The 15558-nt window shown below is 34.4% G+C and overlaps 1 protein-coding gene and 1 pseudogene across 5 annotated transcripts in view; one reads left to right on the top strand and one right to left on the bottom strand.

Annotated features, from left to right (window-relative positions):
- LOC143654579 (mitochondrial ornithine transporter 1 pseudogene) overlaps nucleotides 1–7985 on the top strand; it is a 33050-nt pseudogene extending 25065 nt beyond the window's left edge.
- The window catches only part of ATRNL1 (attractin like 1), a 931221-nt gene that overhangs the window by 298077 nt on the left and 617586 nt on the right, over nucleotides 1–15558 (bottom strand). The gene's annotated exons all lie outside the window — the stretch shown is intronic.

Genomic DNA, 15558 nt, shown 5'->3' with positions numbered 1-15558 from the left:
CCTAGAGGGCCCAGCTTCTCCAGAACATCAGCTAGTTCCATCTCACTACCCTTTATTATCGACAGCCCCTTCCAACATGAAAAAGTTAGGATGGCCATGGCCCATATACCCTTACAGAGTGGGATAGAAAGCTCAAAGGTGATAGTGGAGTTATACAGAGAAGGTTGGTTTAACAAATAAATATGATTGCTGAATCATTAAATTGGTATTTCTTTTAGTCTCCAGTATCTTAGAAGTGAAAATCTAAAATTGTGGAATTGTAACCCATACCAAACTCTGAAGTCTGTTATTGTTTTTTTGTATACATGCTACTTTTCACAAAAAAGAAAAAAAACTACTGTGATGATAAGAAAATATTTATTCCTTCTAGCCTCCTATATTCTGGAGCAGCTAGAAGGAAAAAATCTGAGATCATGGTATGGTAGCCAATGACAAACTCTAGGACCTGTCCTGTAACTACTTGTACAAGACTGCTTTGAAAACTACTGCTTTTTTCTTTCTTTGCTTTGTATATGTGTTATATTATACAATTAAAAACATTTAAAAAGGGAAGGCAATGGTGGCACAGTGGCAGAGTTCTCGCCTGCCATGCCGGAGACCCGGGTTCAATTCCCGATGCCTGCCCATGTCAAAAAGCAAACAAATAATAAAAAATTAATAAAATTAAAAAAAAAGTTTTAAAAAATAACTGTTTCAGAGGTTATTAACATAGCTCAAAGGACAGTTCTTAACATCTGATTTTATGTAGTGACTCTCATCAGAAAAAAATCTAGTATGATAAAAGTTCAACTGATTCAAAACTACACAGCTCTATAACTGACTTTATATTAGCATATTTAAATACCTAGACAATCAAATTAAATTATGTTAGAACTAAGAGTATAGTGACAAAGTTTGCTATCTGGTGGGCAGTGTAATACAGGTTGGATGTCTTCGCTTATATATATTTCTGTGTCAGAATTTTGAATTGAACCTAAAAATGTGAAAACAATATAGGTACCACATAAATTTATGGATAAAACTGAATCCAAGGCAGAGGGAAGTGTTGTGTGATTTGGTCAGATAACAGCTGTAGTAGGCTGGGTAATGGCCCCTCAAGGTATCCAGATTCTAATTCCTGGAAACTGTGACTGTTACCTTATATGGCAAAAAGGACTTTATTATTAAATTAAGGACCTTGAGATGAGAGTTAGCCTGGATTATTCAGATGGGTTCTAAATGTAAATTCAAGTCCCCTTTAAGAAGAAGGGAGGTATTTAAATACAGATTGCCTTGTGATAACTGAAGCAAAAGATCACTTGCTGGCTTTTAAGATAGAGGAAGGGGCCAGGAGCCAAGGAATGCCAGGATGCAGTTTTAGAAGCTAGAAAAGACAAGGAAACTGTATTCTCCCTTACAGTTTTTGGAGGGAGTATGCTCTGCCAAGCCCTGAATTTTGGTCCAGGAAAATTGTCAACGTCTGATTCTACAAACATAAGAGAATAAATGTATATTCTCCTAAGCCACCAAATCTGTGGCAATGTGTTATAACAGCATTGGAAACTAATACCAGCTAAATGAAAGAGGGTCTGAGGCTAGAATGATATAAGAAGACATGAGGTATGATAAAGTAAATCTCTACTGACTAGATCTTAGATATGAACATGTCTGTGAATAAACAATGTATTAGTGCTCAAGCTAATTATTTTTCCCAGGCCTGGGGAAAATAATCAAATTTTTTAAGGAGAAACCTACTATAATACACCAACAAATAAATACTTTTCTGTCACAATCCCTGTGATTTGACTAAATAATTTAGAGGAATAGAAAAGTGAAAATATTTTACATTATATGTGTTTTCAGGCTTTTCCTTAAAGCATGGAAGTAATCTTTTGTACATGTGCATTTCATTAATCAATGCAATGTGACATATTTATAATTGCTAAATATTAAGCAAATTAAGGATTAACCTGTGGTAGAGGACAGATTTGTAGTAAAATCAGGCTTTAGATAAAATTCAGCAAGCATAGCAAAATGAAAAGATGTAACTGGTCTGAGAAGTAATATGCAGCCTATCCCCTACCTTTATTTATCTTTTACTAACACTTTTTTTATTTTAACCAACCCTGTTTCTCCCTTTATTTATTTATTTATTTGTTTTTTACTAATACTTCTTTGATTTTAACCAATCCTGTTTTCTAGAAGAAAATTCTATGTGTAATGCTAAAAATTTCTAGTAGTATTTGAATCACTATGAGGTGTACTTATACTGAAAAAAAGAAGAGTAAAATCTTAGCTTTTTTTGTTCTCAGTATCCAGAGAGAAACAAGTATTCTGATGGTCAAAGTCATGGTCAGGTACAAGATAAACATAAATGATGTAGATATTCAAGATCATCAGTTCTGCTCAATAAACTTTAGTGAGTAGAGACTAGACTCTAAGAACTGTGTGGGGCACTGAGTACAGAAAGACATGACTCTTTGTCTTTATAAGACATAAATTAAATATGCTATGAATGAGAAATCCACATGCAGCTATGGGATCAAAAGTCATTTGCTCACATTGGGAGTGAGTTAATGTGTGTTAGGAAAGCTTCAAGTTGAGTTTTGAAAGAAAAGAACATAGTATCTTGAGAAGAAGAGAGGGGTGAGAAGGTTAGCAGGAGAAGGAAGGACAGGGAAGGGGGAGAAAAGAAAAAAATACAATATGTAGAAGGAGAAGTATAAGAAAGGTAGAGGCTCAAAATCATAAGTAGTACAGGGCAGTAAACATTTTGCTTTCCTCAGAACTTAAGGGACTTTGGTGGAAATGAAGCAAAAGAGGTAGACAAGGTATCAGAATCAGCTTACAAAAGCATTCTGCAAGGGATGGGGAACCTGGGTATGTTAATTCTCATTTTTTAATTAAAAAATGTTAGTGTTAGATACAAAATCTTCATTGTTCACAAGTTATGTTCACTTAAAATTTAGCCTGGGATTTATTTTTCTCAAAAAATAGATTATAAAATGTATCTTACTTAAAAATAGTTCATAAAACCCATATATGAACTATGAAAATTCTTCAAATTCATACAATTTGAAGAATATATGTACTTACCACTCACATAGGAAAGAGAATGAACAGGATCTTTGAAGCCCCCATGTGACTTTCCCAGATCAATCCCTCCCTTTTCAGCTGAAACCTATATGTGGAATATTTTAACTGTTCTCTTTATTGTAGTTTTCATATAAGTATACGTATATACATATATTTATCTATTATCATATATATATATATTTATATAAAAAAATTTAGTAATGGTTAGTGGTAATGGTACTGCAACTTCGGAAATGTAATTAATGCCACTGACTTACGTCTAAGATGGTAAAAATATATTTTATATTTATATTTTTGGGATTAACTTTTGTGTATGTGCATACTGGGATCCTATTCAACATGGATAATCAATTGTCCCACCATCATTTATTGAATACTCCATTCTTTTCCCATCAATATGAAATCAATTAATAAATTAAGCTACATTTCTATATATTTCACTGAGGTTTATATCTAAACTAAATTAAGCTATATCTCTGTATATTTCAAATGGAATTTATTTCTGGACCTTATATTCAATTATATAAGTCTATGTATTCTTTATTGTTCACAGTTGTATTCATTTAAAATTTAGCCTGGTTAGTATTTTTCTAAACAATTAGACATTCAAAAGACTATGGCCGCAATGGTTGCAATGGAAATTTCGTTAAAACTGTAGATCAATTTAAGTAGAATTGAAAACTTTCCTACATTAAATATTCCTATTTAGAAAGATATTATTTCTTTCAAGTAGTTAGGCCTTCATTAGTGCCTCTCAATAAGCCTTTATAAAACTTTATAATTCTTACATAAAATGCACATCCGTTAAAACTCTTCCTAAATAATTTCTACTTTTGTTGTTATTATGGGAAATATTTTTAAAATTACAATTTCTGTTACAAGTGGGGGCAAAAGTATCCTTGTCTCATTTACAAGTATGCCTTGTACATCTCTTCACTCAGGCCCCATGCATACTGTATGTAGGACTTTAGTGATTACTCTCTACCAGTTAAAAGAAATTCTCTTGTATCCATAGTTTACTAAGATTTTTTTTAAAATTATGATTGGAAATTGAATTTACTGCATCTATTGATGTTACCATGTGATTTTTATTCTATAAATATGTAAATACCAAATTTCAGAACTTGGGCAATGGAATAACTTCTAATGAAGGATAATAGAAAGGAATAATCATAGAGGTAGCTAAAGAACCAAAACAGGATAAAGTTAGAGATGCTGAAGGAAGAGTTTCAAATACTTAGCATGTCCAAATATAACAGGACATCCTGCTCCCCTCTGCTCCTGATTTTTGACCTCTAATAGTCTCTATGATTTAATCATGGGGCTTCTTATTCCTCTTGATTTTTTCCTTACATGATATTAGTAACACTTTTCACCTCTATTCATCTGCTTTACTAAGTTCATGCACCAGAAAAATTGTACTTAGTTTGGCAATAGGTCTTGATTTATTAAAGATTTACTTGTCCACAGTGATCCCTGATAAATCCCAGAGTGATTTGAACAGTGAATAAAAACATATTTGCAAAGTTCCCTTGGGAGAATGGTGAGAATGGGGGAAAATTCAGCTTCCCCAAGTGGAGAATTCTTGATATTCTCACAAGCAGTGGGGACAACCACAGCAATAGGCTGAGCCCCCAATCTTGGGGTCTGTTCATATAAAAAAAAAAAGATTTACTTTACTCTATAACTTGTCTTGCTTTTCTTGGCCCTGAACTCTTGATAACTCAGGAGTTTAATAAGAAGGCCTTGGCTCTCTGCCCCTGATAATAATTGTTCACAAACAGGAAACAAAAATTTCAGTAGGTTGCAGAAGATAACTCAAAAAATGCACTTTTCAGCCTGTCAACAGAATTAGACAGTCCTTACTCTAGTTTTCTTCCTGTTACCCACATGATTTATAATCATTATAATTTCTCATGAAAAAAATTAAAAACAAAATACAAATAAGCAAACAACAACAAAAAGAACACAGAACTGAAATTACTGTGGTTAAAGATATTGCTGATAGTTACTACATGAATGAGACTCTGAGGTTGGATTTGCAGTTTTATTCACATTGGGTAGCTCTGTGATCTTTATATATTTATTTATTTTGATTAAAATTTTATTTTTATTACTTGTGACTTACTGAATGTGCCAAAAACTATTTATATCATGGGAATGCTATTGATTGGCCATATGATAAAACAAGAGCTCTGACATCTCAATTTTATGTCTACAGTCGGCCAAATTTAATGACTAGCAGCCTTGATGTGGTCTCTAACATTTCTGCCAAATTTTTCCAAGGTATGAGAATATAGCTTGAAAAACATCTTGCCTTTTTTCTTGTTCCTCTCTGTTAGCTATCCTGCAAAGTTCATGTGAGCAGAAAGTGCAAATCTGTGGATGTACATTGCTCATTATTTCTTTGAAATAACCTAATGGAAAAAAGCACTGCATAGAATATTACTTAACATGATAATTCCTGAATAATTGCTTTTTTGTATTCTCATATTTCATTTTGATACTAGTAACAATTGTAGCATCATTCAACTTACACTATCAGTGTATTATATGCTATAAAAATCATAGCAGGCTGAGAAGCCTACATGATACCACCTCTTTTTACTTGCAGAATTTGACATGTATTCTGACTAAGGGGTATTCAGATTCACCAAAATTCATAAAAAATTATGGTGACACAAAGTCCAGTATTTTACCTTCCCTTTTAAGTTCTTATTCTATTTGTTTTCAAAGTACTTAACTAACAGCATTAGAATTAAGTTGGTAAGCCTCTACCTGAGATTTTTTTAACTGGTTACTCTGAAGTATATTTAAACTGGGTCTATTTCTTTGTTTTACCATCAAATATACAGAAGCTATGAACTATCTATAAAGAGTTAATTCCTTCTTTCTATCACTATAATGAGTTGTTCAATACCAATGTGACAAAAAGTACAAATAAAAATACACTGTCTGGCATTTTAAGCCCTACTCAGTGTGTTTCAAAAGAGAAAAGTGGAACAATTTAGAGTTCATCAATATATCACATCAAATTAGCCTCCTTCATTGACTTGGCTTGACAGCCTTCATCTATTTTAATTTACAACTAAAAGGACAGCCAAGTGCAGGATAATAACAATGACTCGGTCAAAGGGGGGCTTTGTACTTTTAGTTATAAAAAATACTTTGTTTTGTAACATTAAGATGGCATTAAGATAAAGACATGTAACTCAAAGAAAGTTCCAAATAGTATATATTATGTTATATCCCATAATACATAAATTCACAGTAGTTTATTACAAAGGAATTCTATATTTAACACAACTAAATTGTTCATTAAGTTATAAAATGTATGATATGCTCACATTAGAAGACAGAAATTCCAACTGAGATATTCTGTTAACATGGCAGAAAAAAAAGTTTTCAAATAGTTTTTTACATTATTCACCATTCTATGCCTTCAGAAATACAGGTTTCTCACGTAATAGAAACAATATTTTATAAAACATTATCAGATGGGGAAGCAGCCTACCTATGACACCAAACAGGAAGACTAAAACATTTCTAGTTAGTAAACAAGAATCAAGGCAAAATATAAACAATTGCTAAGGCAAGTTGTGTTGATTTGTCATAGAATTTTTGGCTTTGTTGTTGAAAAATAAAGGCGGATACATAGGGAGGACATAATAATATTAATTTTCAATTCCAAGAGGTAAAGAAATAGACTGTTAGAGTAAGATGTACTCTTTTATTTTTCTTAGTAAAAAGAACATTCAGGTAGAAGATAGGTACAATCCTAAAAAGATAACTATAAAAAGAAAAGCCTTTGCATATTTCAAAATAGTATATTCATTCAACAAACACTAGTAGACCCTCATACTATACATCTGGTAGTCTGCTAGGTGCTGAAGCTACAACTGTAAGACCCATTCCTTCTTTTTTTTTCAAATGCAACAACAAAATTTTATTTTTAATTGAAATCACACTTAAAAACATGTTCACGAAGAAAATGTATGGATGTTGTTTTAAATATGCCTAAATTGAAAGTGCTGCACACAAAATACACACCCCGGTTTTTATGCAAAACTAAACAAGTAACGTGAAATCTATAAAGCGCTCCAAACTCTAAAGCTGTTTTCATTTCCTTCGCTATTTTTTAAAAAATAATTTTATTTAAGAAAACAAAAAATATTTATAAATCTAGACAAGCAAATACATGATAAGAATATAATACAGGTGTGCTAATAGAAGTATGTCCCAAGGGTGGATTCCATTCTAGACCCCTATTCTATATCAAGATATTTAGAAGTTGGACTGGACAAGTAGGCAAAGCTGAGTGGCTCAAAGAATGCAACTACCGGTTCCTTTGCCTCTGCCTTTGTTGTGTTGGTGTTCCATCCCACTGAACTTGGGAAGTACCACCTACAGACTATGTATGAAATAGAGACATCAGGAAAGATTACCAAAAGGCAAAACACAGCTGGATCTGTCGTGAAGAGCGTATTCACAAAGGATGATCCTTTGGGTTTCTATGAGCGTCTCTCCAGCACTTTACTTTGAGAAGTACTGGGTTATTTCTGCTTCGCTAGTGGCTATGAATTGAATGAACTGTTTTACGCATCTGGAAGATCAAAAGATGAACCAGGCCCTGTCCCTTTGCTGTTAAGTGGTGGGGTTGGTGGAATTTGTCTCTGACTGGCTGTACAACCATGGATTGTATCAAATCCAGAATCCAGGTTCTTTCCATGGCCAGGGAAACAGTAGGATTTACTGGAACTTTTGTAAGTGTTTTGAAAGAAAAAGGAATAACAGTCCTGTATTCTAGACTGAAGCCTCCTGTGATTCATGTGTTCCCTAACAATGGGGCACTCCTTTCGGCTTAGGAATCCAGCAGGAAGTTGACGATGAACCAGTGTAAAGCATGCTGAAGTGTCTTGGTGACCCTCTATCCAGTGTACAAGTTTAGGGACTACAGTGTATCTCAGGATTTCAGAGAGTTCCAGATCAATATGGAATTACATTGGCTTCATGGGAATTTTATGTTTTTGTCTTCTCTTCTTCTAAATCTTAAACTTTATGGAAAGACCTCTATTTTACATCAGATACTTTCTGCCCATTTTATTTAAGTAGAAAAGTTGCTGTTTTTACCCTTGGTGGAATATAGGCTGAGCCAGTGGCCCTAAATACCTCTGGAAAGTCAATATAGGTGTATTAGGGCTCTTGTATCAATCTGTAGATGCACATGCATTTTGGTTATGTATTGAGTGAAATATACAATTTGGTTCCATGTTAAACCTTGGCTATCACAGAAAAAAATAGCATTGACCACATTCTGTGAAAATGGTTATAAATGATTGCTTAGCCCACTTAAGACGTAGGGTCTCTATTAAAGTTTTCTTAACATGTGCCCTATACTAACAGTTAAACATTTTTAAAAAGTTTTAATGTGGAATTTGAGAACCAAAATATGCACCTAGATTTTTAAGAGGGGAATATACCTGCCTACTGGTATAGCTTCCATATTCTTGAGCTAAAGTTTCAGAATAGGTATTCTGGATTTTCCCAAGATTCTCCACTCAACTGAAATAATGCCTTTTAGCTACATGAATTTCCAATTCTGAAAAATGTTTCTTAATGTATTTGCCAATTATTAAATTGAGGTTTTTTTTTTCTCTTTTGGTTGTTGAGTTGTAGATTCCCTTTACATATTCTGGATATTAATCCCTTATCTGATATGTGGTTTCCAAATATTGTCTCCCATTGCACAGGCTGCCTTTTAACATCCCTGACAAAGTTCTTTGATGGACAAAAAAATTTGATGAGATCCCTATAAATTTATTTTTTCATTGCTCATGCTTTGGGTATAAGGTCTAGGAAAGCACCTCCTATCACAAGATTTATAAGATGTTTCCCTACATTTTTTTCTAAAAGTTTAATGGCTTTGCCTCAGATGTTTAGGTCCTTGATCCATTTGGGATCATTTTTGTGTAGGGTGTGAAATGTGGGTCCTCTTTCATTCTTTTGCATATAGATATCCAGTTCTCTAAACACCATTTATTGAAGAGGCTGCTCTCCTCCACTTGGGTTGGCTTGACTACCTTATCAAAGATCGGTTGTCCACAGCTATAGAGTCTATTTCTGAAGACTCAATTGAATTCCATTGGGAAGTATATCTGTATTTCTGCCAGTACCAAGCTGTTTTGACCACTGTAGCTCTGTAATGTACTTTAAAATCAGGTACTGTGAGGCCTCACACTTCATTTTTCTTTCTGAAGATACTTTTAGCCATCTGGGCACCCCGCCCTTGCAAATAAATTTAGTTATTGTTTTTTTCATGAACAATAACTTTTCCAATCCATGAACATGGTATGCCCTTCCATTTATTTAGGTCTTCTATAATTTCTTTTAGCAATTTCATATAATTTTTGTGTATAGGTCTTTTGTGTATAGTTAAATTTGTTCCTAAATTGTGGTTGCTATTGTAAATTGGAATTATGTTCTTGATTTCTCTTTGTATTGCTTATTACTGGTGTATAGAAACACTGTGGATTTTGGGGTATTGATCTTGTACCCTACCACTTGCTGTACTCATTTATTAGCTCTAGTAGCTTTGCTATAGATTTTTTGGGATTTTTGACATATAGTATTATATCATCTGCAAACAGTAAGAGTCTTAATTGTTCCTTTTGAATTTGGATGCCTTTTATTTCTCTTTTTGCCTAATTTCTCTGGCTAGAATTTTCAGCACAATGTTGAATAACAATGGAACAGTGGATATTCTTATCTTGTTCCTGATCTTAGTAACATTTTCAGTCTTTCCACATTGAAAATTATGCTAGCTGTGCACTTTTCATATATTTCCTTTATCATGTCGAGGAAGTCCCCTCTATTCCTATCCTTTAAAGTGTTCTCATCAAGAAAGGATATTAATTTTATCAATGCCTTTTCTGTATCAGTCAAGACAATCGTGTTTTTCACTTTGACTTATTGACATGGTATATTACATTAATTGATTTTCTTGTGTTGAACCAGCATTGCATATTTGGAATAAATCCCACTTGGTCATGGTATATAATTCTTTTAATGTGCTGCTGGATTTGATTTGCAAGCATTTTGTTGAGGACACTTGCATCTATATTAACTAAAGAGACTGGTTGATAATTTTCTTCCCTTGTAGTATCTTTGTCTGTCTTTGCTATTAGGGTGATGTTGGCTTCAAAGAATGGTTTAGGTAGCCTTCCCTCCTCTTCAGTTTTTTGAAGGGTTTGAGCAGGATTGGTACTAAATCCTTGGTGGAATCCATATATGAAGTCATCTGGTCCTGGACTTTTCTTTTTGGGGAGCTTCTTGATGACTGATTCAATCTCTTTACTTGTGATTGGTTTGTTGAGATTGTCTATTTCTTCTCAAGCCAATGTTGATTGTTCATGCTTTTCTAGGAAGCTGTCCATTTCATCTAGTTATCTAGTTTATTAGCATATGGTTGCTCACCATATAGAAGATAGAAGTATTCTATCTTCTTTATTTGTGTGGGGTCAGTAGTTAAGTCACCTTTTCGGTTTCTGATTTTATTTTTACCTCTCTCTCTCTTTTTGTCAGCCTATGTAAGGATCAATTGATTTCATGGATTTGTTGATTTTCTCTACTGTTTTCATGTTTGCAATCTCATTTACTTCTGCTCTAATCTTTATTATTTCTTTCTTTTTGTTTGCTTTGGGGTTAGTTTGCTGTTCTTTCTCTAGTTCTTCCAGAAGAACAATTAATTCCTTGATTTTTGCTTCTTCTCCTTTTTTAACATAGGCATTTAAGGCAATAAATTTCCCCCTCAGCACTGCCTTGTAGCATCCCATACTATTTTTTTTGGCATGGGCAGGCTCCAGGAATCAAACCCAGGTCTCCAGCACAGCAGGCATGAATTCTGCCACTGAGACACTGCTGCACCACCCTGTACCCCATAAATTTTGATATGTTGTGTTTTCATTTTCATTTGCCTTGAAATATTTACAATTTCTCTTTAACTTTCTTCCTTGACCCACTGGCTTTTAAGAGCGTGTTTAGCCTCCATATATTTGTGAATTTTCTGACCTTCTTCCTGTTATTGATTTCCAACTTCATTCCATTATGATCTAAGAAAGTGTTCTGTATAATTTCAATCTTTTTTAAATTTATGGAGACAATGAGGATACTGTAGGACATAGACTGTTTATTTTGGAAATTATCCATGAAGCCAAACGGATGGAGGTGGCCAAAGTGTACAAAGACTGAGAAGCAGAAAGACGAACTGTGGTGTTCACATAAGATGGAATATTGTACAGCTACAGAAAGGAATGAAGTTGTCAAGGGAGGCAACGAGGTGAATGAATATTGAGGACATTATGTCATACAAAATAACCCAGAAACAAAAGGACAAATATCGTATGGTCTCTTTTAGAGCATACTTACAAGAAAATTGGAGATTAGATTGTAAGCTCTTATAGCAGTTTCATTTATTCCTCAGCTTTATGTGTTATTTCTAGATTCTGAGGTGCTGTGCTATATGTGTATAACCTGGTATTTCCTTGGAGCTTTGGGAACCTTTGTGTCCCCCAAGACTCAGAGTTGGAGTTTTGCAGTTCTGAAGGTCAGCAATGCTAATAAAACAACTATTAAAGAAACTGCAAAAGAGATCAGGCTTCAATTAGAGACAAGAATGAAGCCGATCTGTTTGGGACTAAGGTAAATCAGAACACAGGGTAGAAGATGACAGTGTCTGTATTTTTGAACATCACCTACTGTACCAGATCCAAAGAAGAGGGGGTTATTTTAACTAAAACCTAAATTTCATGTAGTACACAATCTCACTCAACCCATCTGGATAGTTCATTTAAACAATCCAAACACGAGGAGCCAGAATGGGAATGAGGGCTTGTAATTCTGTATAGCTTAATGTAATCCCGGGATATATCCCAGAGTGTGTTGGGCAGGTAATTAAAAAGTATTGGCAAAGTTCTTTGAGGGACTAGAGAAAATATATTGAACTATTAAACTTTCCCACTGGGAAACCCCAGATACTCTCTCAAACACTATGGACTCCGAAGTTAATAGCCCAAGCCCTTGATCTCGAGGTTTGCTCTTATGAAACTTATTTCGGTAGTGGAGATGCTAAATTTACCTATAATTATGCCTAAGAGTTACTTCCAGAGAACTTATTTTGCTGCTCAAATGTGGCCTCTTTCTCTCTAAGCCCAACTCTGCAAGGAAAAGCATTACCCGCCTCCCTGTGTGGGATATTTAATGCCCAGGGATGTGAGTCTCCCTGGCAATGTGGGACATAATTTCCAGGGATAAGCCTGGCCCTGGTACCATGGGATGGACAATGCCTACCTGACCAAAAGATGGAAAAGTTATGTAACAAATTAAGTTATCAGTGGCTAAGGGATCTCAAATAGAGTTGAGAGGCAATTCCGAAGCTACTGTTATGCAAGCTTCATCTTGATATTGCTAATTACTATTATTTGCCAAACCCCAACAACACCATTTCTGTTAACCCCAAAGAACATACGGGCTCTCTCTGAGATGCTAAAAAAGTTGCATACAATAAGCTTACTTTTCAGAAACCTGAACCCTTCAGATTGTTCCTAGGTCAGATCAATCTTGAAATCCAGAGGTACCAGTCTCTCCAAGAATATTAACTAGTTCTATCCCCTATTCCACAGTGTTAACACCCCTTTTTAACACAAAACAGTGTTAGAATTGGCATAGCCCAAATACCCTAAAGATTGAGAGAAGGATCAGAGGAGATGGAAGAGATAACACAGAGAAGTTAGGATTTAACAAATGAGTATGACTACTGAATCATTATATTGATATTTCTTTTTAGTCTTCAATGTCATGGAGCAGTTAGAAGGTAAAACCTGAAATTGTGGAACTGTAACCCATACCAGACATTGAAATCTGTTCTATAACTACTTGTTAAAATGCACTTTGAAATTTATTGCTTTTTGGTACATATGTTATATGAAATGAGACAGGACTCAAAAGGGTACAATACAAAAAAATCAAATAAATGTGAAGGCACCAATGGAAGAACTGAGGGACAAAAATAGTATAAGACTTATAATGACTAAATGGCAAAATGACAGAAGAAAGTTGTGGTCATTAGATTCAGTTGTCAACTTGGCCAGGTGAAGGTACCTGGTTCTGTTGCTGTGGACATGAGCCAATGGTACATGAACCTCATCTATTGCTCATTACATCTGCAGTCGGCTAGGAGGCATGCCTGCTGTAATGAATGATCTTTGATTTAACTGGCTGGTGCTTAAATGAGAGAGCTCAACATAGCACAGTCCAAGCAGCTCAGCATACCTCATCTCAGCACTCACAGCTCAGCCCAGGCCTTTGGAGATGCAGAAAGAAATCAGCCTGGGGAAAGTTGTTGGAACCCAGAGGTCTGGAGAGAAGGCCAGCAGAGTTCACCCTGTGCCTTCCCACATAAGAAAGAGCCTCAGTTGAAAGTTAGCTGCCTTTCCTCTGAAGAATTAACGAAATAAGTCCCCTTTTATTAAAAGCCGATCCATCTCTGGTGTGTTACATTCTGGCAGCTAGCAAACCAGAACAAAAGTCCTACATTATTAGTAGTGTGCTTAAATGTAAATCGACAAAACTCTCCAGTTAAAAGTCAGAGATCGGCAGAATGCATTAAAAAATGACCAGCTATACGTGATTTACAAGAGACTCATCTTAAATTCAAAGCCATAAGTTGAAAGAGAAGAGATGGAAAAAAAAAAAATATATATATATATATACCATGCAAGAATAATCGAAAGAAAGTTGGGGTAGCTATACTAATATCCAATACAAATATCAGTTAAAATACGCATCAAGTAAAAAAAAATTACAATGGACAGTGTTGTCCAACATTAAAATTGTATAATAACAAAAGGGTCAAGTCAAGAAAAACATAACAATTTTGAAAGTACATGTATGTACCTCACAGGGAGCCCCAAAATATATGAAGCAAATATTGACAGACTGGAAGGGAGAAATAGATGGTTCAACATTAATAGTAGGAGAATTCAATATACTCAATAATGGCTGTAACACCTAGTTACATTATTACTATTAAGGAAATAAAAGACATGAACTAATCCTAATGACATGCATAAGACGTTTCACCCAATAGTAACAGAATTCACATTATTCTTGAGTGCACATGGATCATTTCCCCAGGATGAACCATATGTCAGGTCATGAAACAAGTCTCAGCAAATTAAAAAATATTGAGAACATAGGATTGATGTTCTCAGACTACAGTGAGATGAAGCTAGAATTCAATTAACAGAGGGAGAAATGGAAAATTCACAGATATCTGGAAATCAAACAATGTGCTCAAAAAAATCATTATGTCAAAAAAGAAATCACAAGGGAAACTAGGAAATACCTCTGAGGTGAACAAAAACCAAAACTGATGGATGCAGCAAAGGCAGAGCTAAGATGGAAACATGTAGTCTATGTGGTGACATTAAATAAGAAAACCAAACCTGAAAACTGGAGGATCTAGGAAAAAAAAGAGAAAATTAAAACCAAAGAATGGAAGAGGAAGGAAATAAAGACTAGAGCAGAGATAAATGAAATAGAGAAAAAATAGAATCAATGAAACCCAGAGTTGGTTCTTTGAAACGATCAATATAATAGACAAACCTTCAATAGACTGACAAAGAAGAAAAAAAAAAGGGCACAACTAAAATCAGAAATGAAATGGAAGACTTTACTACTAACCCCACAGAAGTAAAAAGGATTATAAGAGCTTAATATGAGCAACTGTACACCAACAAATTCGATAATGTTTATGAAATGGACAAATTCCGAGAACACACAAATTACATAAATGGACTCAAGTAGAAATAGAAGATTTCAACAAACCATTAATTAGTAAAGAGATTGAAACAGTAATACAAAACCTCCCAGTAAAAAAGCCCAGGAGTAGATGGATTCACAGGTAAATTTTAAAAAACATTCTAAGAAAAATTAATACCAATTCTGCCTAAACTCTTCCAAAAAGTTGAAGAGGTAGAAACATTCCCAAACTCATTCTATGAGGCCAAAATCACCATCATACCAAAGCCAAATAAAGATATCATAAGAAAAGGAAATTACAGATGCTAAAATCCTCAACAAAATACTAGTAACCAGAATTCAACAACACATTAAATGAGTTATACATGCTGATCAAATGAGATTTAATGGTGGTTCAGCATAAGAAAATCAATTAATGTAATACATTTGATTAATAGAATGAAGGGGGGAAAACCACATAATCATCTTGATACAGAAAAAGCATTTGAAAATCTAAAACCCATTCTTCATAAAAACATTTAGGAAATTAGGAACAGAAAGAGGCATCCTTAACATCATAAATGGTATATATGGAAAACACACAGCTAACATCATATTCAGCGGCGAAAGACTGAAAGCTTTCCCTCTGAGATCAAGAACAAGACAAGGATGCCCACTGCCACCACT

The sequence above is a fragment of the Tamandua tetradactyla genome, chromosome 13 (genome assembly GCF_023851605.1).
Source record: "Tamandua tetradactyla isolate mTamTet1 chromosome 13, mTamTet1.pri, whole genome shotgun sequence".
Taxonomy (NCBI): Eukaryota; Metazoa; Chordata; class Mammalia; order Pilosa; family Myrmecophagidae; genus Tamandua; species Tamandua tetradactyla.
This window is presented reverse-complemented; position numbering and strand designations above follow the sequence as displayed.